The 7,347-nt window shown below is 45.5% G+C and overlaps 2 protein-coding genes across 13 annotated transcripts in view; one reads left to right on the top strand and one right to left on the bottom strand.

The window, feature by feature from the left end:
- Positions 1-7,347, bottom strand: part of LOC308588810 (uncharacterized protein) — a 218,927-nt gene that overhangs the window by 168,940 nt on the left and 42,640 nt on the right. The gene's annotated exons all lie outside the window — the stretch shown is intronic.
- LOC308588706 (uncharacterized protein) overlaps positions 1-7,347 on the top strand; it is a 196,808-nt gene that overhangs the window by 78,874 nt on the left and 110,587 nt on the right. The window lies entirely within an intron of this gene.

The raw sequence follows: 7,347 nt of genomic DNA on the forward strand, positions 1-7,347 counted from the left end.
AATGTTAGCCGCTTTGAGACTCCTGAAGGGGAGTGAAAGGCGGGATATCAAATCCAAACTCTTCTTCTTCTTCTTCTAACTGGGGCTTGATCCATTCTTGGACATCTTTTATAATTCCTTTTCCTGACTCCAATTAAATGATTGCACGTCATGTTTCGTTTTTCTCTCTGACCCACTTGTCGCTTCCTCTTATCTGCAAGAAACCTGCTCCTACTAGTGGTGGAAGTTGCTAAGAATTTGCATTACCACCGAAGCAGTCATGTCATATCGTCACAATACAGCTTGAAGACTCAGCAGTAGCAACTACTTCCAAAACCACGTTATTTATTTTAATTTTATTGCTAGGGGCCTCGTACCTCGTGTTGTGCAGGAATTCTAAGACACACACACACAAAAATCAGTGCCACACGTCACCAAACCTGAAGAAGGCTGCGGCTCTATCATGTTGCAAACAGAGACAGAGCCTGTGTCTGCTCGCTTCTCCTGCACAACAGGCGGTCCTTCATCCTGGCACTGCCTTCGAGGAGCTGGTAGCGAGAGCCCCACACTTTGCTCTTTATTCATTCCCAGCTGGGCTTGCTTCTTTCTTAGCAGCCCTCTCAGCCTGCTGGGCTTGTGCTTTCCTCACTCTTTCGGCATTTGTGATGGTCATCGGATGCAGGGGGAGGAATCCAGAAAGCCCTGGGCGGAGGAAAGAAAAGGCACTTTGCTGTTGCTGTCTATACTCTTCACAGCAAGGGAAGGGGAACCTCTCTCAGCCTGATGGGTCACCTTCGCTTCCGGTCAACTTTCCAGGGGGCATGTATGAATGGTGCGGGAGGCCAGAGGCAAAAGCAGCTGGAGCAATTTGTGCAGTTATGACCTTTGCACAATAGGCGGTTTTCCCTATCCTCCATCCAGGAAGCTAAGCAAAGAGGCATTATCAGAGTTCAAGCCAGACACCTGAGAGTGTGAAGCAGGAGCAGTGAGGGGATGTGGCTTCGGCAGAATTCTGAGGGCCAGATACAGAGGGCTGGAGGGCCACATTTGGTTTCTCGACGGGCTTGGTGAGATGGGCGCCATTGGCAATCCAGTATTTCAGCCGCTCGAAGTTCACACCAACGATCCTCCATTGTGGTCGTTGGGAAGCGGGTCGTAGCACCAAATCTGCTCCAGGTGCGTCCCGGGCTCGCTTGTTCTGTGCAGCCACGATCCGAAAGTAAGGCCTGTTGGCGCAGCCACCCATAGCAAAGCGGATGGCGGTATGCGCGTTGTAGTACTTTTTCAGGAGTGCCCTGGAAGGGAGTCATGAGAAATTGAAACCTAAAGTACGAGATTGGCTCCATAATTATTTTTTTTTTTTTGCATATTATTTTTATTAAAGGTTTTCCTTTAAAATCTCCAAACATACAATTTAGACATCACATAGTTCAGTTATTGGACCTCCCTCAATTCCCCTGGTAATCTTCCATAGTTATTCCTCTACCCACGCATTTCTTAATTATTATATCACCTTTGAATAAATTCTCTAACTTCATTTTCTTTCTTGCAATATTTCTTATTTTTTTCCACAAAGCTTCTTTAAAGCACACTAGCGTTGTATGATCCTCACATACAGTTTCCAAATACTCCCTAAATTTTTCCCAGTCCTCCAAAAACTTATGATCTCTTTGAGATCTAATCTTTCCCGTTAATTTGTCCAGTTCCGCATAGTCTGTTAGTTTTGTTCTCCATTCTTCCAAAGTCGGTGCCTCTTCTTGTTTCCATCTCTGGGCCAGTAGGGTTCTCACTGCCGTTATTGCATACTGAAAAAGTTTCCTATCCCTCTTGTTTATTGCCTTTCTAGTTACTCCCAGCAAAAAAGTCTCTGGTCTCTTTACAAAATTGTACTTCAACATTTTCTGTAGCTCATTATATATTATTTCCCAAAACCCCTTCACCTTTTTGCATTCCCACCACATGTGCATAAATGTACCCTCCTTCTCTTTACACTTCCAACATTTATTACAAATTTTATACATTTTTACAAGCCTAGCCGGTGTCATATACCATCTGTATACCATCTTCATAGTGTTTTCTTTCAACGTGATACATGCCGTGAAGTTCAAATTTTCGGTCCATATTTTTTGCCATTCCTCCAACTCTATACTGTACCCCAAATCCCTGGAGATTGGCTCCATTATTATCAAATAATGGAGGTTTACAAACAAGACAGGAAAATTGGCTTCCAGGTGGAGAAATCAAAATTAGAAATTGAATTGTTAGAACCCAATACCAAGAACTTGTCAAGAATGTATAATTTGCTGCTGAAATGGAATACACAAGATGAAACAGTTAAATCGGCTATGATTAAGTGGGCACAGGACATTGATCATAACATTATGTTTGCTGACTGGGAATGGTTGTGGAACACCGGTATAAAATTTACGGCATGTAATGCCTTAAAGGAAAATATTATGAAAATGATCTACAGGTGGTAAATGACCCCAGTCAAGCTAGCAAAAATTTATCATTTGCCTGACAATAAGTGTTGGAAGTGTAAAGAAACCGAGGGTACCTTTTATCACCTTTGGTGGACGTGCCCGAAGATTAAGGCTTTCTGGGAAATGATATATAATGAAATGAAAAAGGTACTTAAATGTACTTTCCCTAAGAAACCAGAGGCCTTTCTCTTGGGCATTGTCGGCCAATTGGTGTCAAAGAAAGATAGAAATTTCTTTATGTATGCTACGACAGCAGCAAGAATACTCATCGCAAAGTATTGGAAGACACAAGATCTACCCACTCTGGAAGAATGGCAGATGAAAGTGATGGACTATATGACACTGGCTGAGATGACTGGCAGAATCCGCGACCAGGGGAAGGAGACGGCAGAAGAAGAATGGAAGAAATTTAAAATTTATCTTAAGGACTATTATAAACTTGATGAATGTTAGAATGTCGAGGTTTTGAGAAAGAAAGGGTTACAGTGATATAAGATTAGACTGAAGGAAAGATTAAGAGGACATATGTTTGACAGAACTATTTGGAGGTTGCTGGGAAACTTTGGACATTGGGATGCAGAAAGGGGAGGTATGGGGGAGTCCGAGAAACAAGGTTTATGAAAAAAAAAGTTATGAAATTATATGTGTTTGTATGTCTTTTTATATGTTTGTATTGTTTTAAAAACTTTGTAAAACCAATAAAAATTTACTTTAAAAACAAACAAACAAACATAAATGCTGATTTTTGTTTTTACACCCCACCCCACCCTGCCTAGAAGTACCAAATATCTGTTTAGTTACAGTTAATTTTTAAGTCGTTTCAGTCTTTAAACAATGGTTAAAAAAAAGGTAAAGGTAAAGGACCCCTGACAGCCAAGTCCAGTCGCAGACGACTCTGGGGTTACAGTGCTCATCTCGCTTTACAGGCTGAGGGAGCCGGCGTTTGTCGCAGACAGTTTTTCCGGGTCATGTGGCGCAACGGACCACAAAGCAGAGCAGCACTCCGAAACGCCGTTTACCTTCCTGCCGGAGCGGTACCTATTTATCTACTTGCACTTTTTGGCGTGCTTTCGAACTGCTAGGTTGGCAGGAGCTGGGACCGAGCAACGGGAGCTCACCCTGTCACGGGGATTCGAACCGCCAACCTTCTCATAGGCAAGCCCAAGAGGCTCAGCGGTTTAGACCGCAGCGCTACCCACGTCCCCTTAAACAATGGTACCATTGAATGCAACCTCGCCGTCGCTCCCGGACCCGCAAGCTCGGGGGGGGGGAATAATTTTTCCCCTTTATCCCCCCCAAAAAAATAAGTGCGCCCTATAGGGTGAAAAATACGGTAATCCCACTTACCCAGCTGATCCATGATGTCTGGTTCCTGTAGAGAAGGGGAAACAGAGGTAACAAATCAGATCCCAACACTCAGTAGCAGCAGTCTCATATTAAAACAAAGAAAAAAGCGCCATCAGCTTACAGTTATGAAATGAGGAACCAGGCTACCTAAATTTCTGCAATTCTAAAATAAATGAGAGAGGGGGATGTGGAACAGAAGTTAGGCCCAGGGAATGAGAACACAGAATCCTTGTGGTCAATTCCTCAATTATCCCTAACCCAGAAATGTAGACAGCTCTTTTTATACTGTCAGACCACCAGTCCATTTACGACTGCCACCTTTGTTCTGGCAAAATATAGGACAGGATGGGGCAGAGCAGTTGGGGGGGGGGGGTTATTATTTTTTTCCAGCTGGTGCTGAAGTGAATTCAAAGCAATCTATTACAATCTATTGGCGCCTCTGAGATTTGTCACACGCCCACATCCACGAAGTTGTAAATCTGTCTATGCTTGGCTACCCACAGCTTAAATACATGACCTTTCTCACACCCTTTCGAACACCTGCATTTGGAGAGGATACCTAACTTGGCAGAGTAAGAGAGACACACACACAGAGAGCTTCTTACACTGAAATACGGGACAATCCTGTATTATACAGGACAGGCGGCGACCCTGAATTTAGCAGTTATCTATCCGCAGCGGCTCTGCAAGGTCTCACATAGCGTACACTCCCTACCTTGGGACCTTCCCGATGCAAAGCAGATGCTCAACCACTGAGCTACGCTCCTTCCCCTCAAAATAAAGTAAGGCGCTAGTCCACATGGTTCCGAGAAAAGGGGCTGATTGAAGCAGCCGGCTTCTCCCCCGCGTGGCGAGCTGTACCTGCTGCCTGAGCCCTTAGCTGCTCTTCCCCAAACCCGCGCAAGGCAACTCGGCGCGCTCACACGACCACAACTCCCCTCCAAGCGACAACCGTAGAGACGCTACTTACAAGGCCCGGGAGGTCGGAAACCACGGGAGGAGCCCGAGTCGGCCGCACGCATGCGGCGGAACGAGCGTGGGAGAGGCGACCAATCAGAACTCGGTGTATTAAAAAAAAGACACGACGCCGAAGCGCATGCGCCAGAGGGCGACGGGAGCTGTAGTTCCGCTTCCGCGTTGCTAAGCAACCGCATTAGGCCGCGCAGGCAGGGAACCAGCCAGCGCGGTCCTTGGCCAGGCTCCGGCTCGCGCGGCCGGAGAGCAGGGGGAGGGCGCGGCCCGTGGCCCCTAGGCAGGTGAGGGGGAAGGAGGAGGAGGAGGAGGAGGAGGAGAGCGGAGCGAAAGGCCAAGAGAAGCTTCAGCACAACGGCCAGAGAGAGAATAAGAGAACAGGCCCCGCCTCTGCCTTTTGGCCCCGCCTTTGTTGCGCTTGCCGGCTTCCGATGCGCATGCGTGCGCTGGTAGCCTGCATAGAATCGTCGTTGGAAGGTTTCCCCAGGGTCCGACCCACTGCGAGGTTTAAAGCACCCCAAACATATTAAATTGACTTCTTTTTAATGGATTAATTGATGAATTTAAATAACTATGCACATCATCAAACCTTGATATGGGTGCTTAAAAAAAAAGTATAGAGATAGTTTGGTATATACGCTGAACTTAAAATTTAACCACCCACACTTAAAACTGTGTGCTGTCACATGTTAGGACAGGCTGTCTGTAATCTCGTCTCCCCCCCCCCCACTTCTTTTCCAGTTGTTAGAACATACCAGCACATCGAAAACAGCTGGAAAAGGAAATAAATGTGGGTCTCTCCTTGTTGACTCAGCCCCACCATTTTATAATTTGTCTTTCCAGACGGATCAACATAAACATTTGATTGGTTCATCTAGCCACTAAACCTTGCGGCCCTGAAATAGATTGCTTTATGCCACGTTCCTAACTGCATTTACTCAAAGGTAAGCTTTAAGAGTGGAAGTGATGTTATTTGTGGAGGAGAAGGTTACCTGTGGCTACTAGACAGCTGTGCTCTGCTGTCGAAGGCAGTAGACCTCTTGAATACCTTTGGCTGGGAGAGAGTATATCTTCACTCAGGTCCTGCTGACAGGCTTCCCAGGGGCTTCTGGTTGGCCACTCCAAAGACAGGACTTTGGACTTTTATTATTATGAATTCAATTTTTATATCGCCAGCTATCAAAAGATCCCAGGGCTATGTCCAACATTAAAAACACATTACAGAACACCCATGATAAAAAACATAAAAAGCATACGTACAGACAGCCTAATAAGGCAATAGTCATCATCACAGTCCTCTCCAACACACTTTCCACAGGCTAGAGGTTATTTAGTGGCTACAGGCCTGGGTAAAGAAGAATGTTTTTGTCTGGTGCCTAAAGACATGTAATGATGGCTCAGGGGAGAGTGTTCCACAATCGGGGAGCCACCACAGAAAAGGCCCGGCTCTTGTCACCTTCCAAACTTCTCTGGGATGGGGGATGTAGAGAAGGGCCTCAGATGACAAGCGGTGGTCCAGGTTGGATTAGCCTTTGGCCTGATCCAGCAGCCAAGCTCGTCTCAGTCGTAAGTATGTCCCACTCATGTTCAGTAGGCGTGTGTGTGTGGGGGGGGTGTCTATCCACAGGCACAGTGTGCATAGGCTCACAGTCTTTGTTCAAAATAAAAAAATTCCTTCCAGTAGCACCTTAAAGACCAACTAAGTTAGTTCTTGGTATGAGCTTTCGTGTGCATGCACACTTCTTCAGATACACTGAAACAGAAGTTGCCAGATCCTTCTATATAGTGAGAAGGTGGGGAGGGGTGTTACTCAGAAGGGTGGTGGGAATGGGAGATAGGCAGATAGCTGAGAGAGCCTCTTGACGACTCTTAACGACTGTAATAGGTCTTACAGGAAAAGGCAAGGGGTGGGAAGGTGAGAAATGGTTTAGTTATGTATAGTGAGATAAGAATCCAATGTCTTTGTTCAGTCCAGGTCTTTTCATGGTTTTAAGTTTGGTAATGAGTTGTAATTCAGCAGCTTCTCTTTCCAGTCTATTTCTGAAATTCCTTTGTAGTAAAACAGCTACTTTGAGATCTTGTATAGAATGTCCTGGGAGATTGAAGTGTTCTCCTACTGGTTTCTCTGTTCTGTGATTCTTGATGTCAGATTTATGTCCGTTTATTCTTTGGCGTAAGGTTTGGCCTGTTTGTCCAATATAGAGAGCTGAAGGACACTGTTGGCATTTGATGGCATACACAATGTTAGACGATGAGCAATTAAATAGTCCCGAGATGGTATGTGTGATGTTGTTGGGGCCAGTAATGGTGTTGTCCGGGTGTATGTGGCAGCAAAGTTGGCATCTGGGTTTATTGCAGGCTCTGGTGCCAGTGTCTGTGTTAAGTCTGGTTGTAGTATTATTGTGGGTTAGGAGTTGTTTAAGATTGGGTGGCTGTCTGTAGGCAATGAAAGGTCTTCCTCCCAGAGCTTGAGAAAGAGAACTGTCATTGTCCAGGAGAGGTTGTAGATCTCTGATGATGCGTTGTACTGTTTTAACTTGGGAGCTGTATGTGATGACTAGAGGTG

This window comes from Podarcis bocagei, assembly GCF_964188305.1.
Source record: "Podarcis bocagei genome assembly, chromosome: 6".
Taxonomy (NCBI): domain Eukaryota; kingdom Metazoa; phylum Chordata; class Lepidosauria; order Squamata; family Lacertidae; genus Podarcis; species Podarcis bocagei.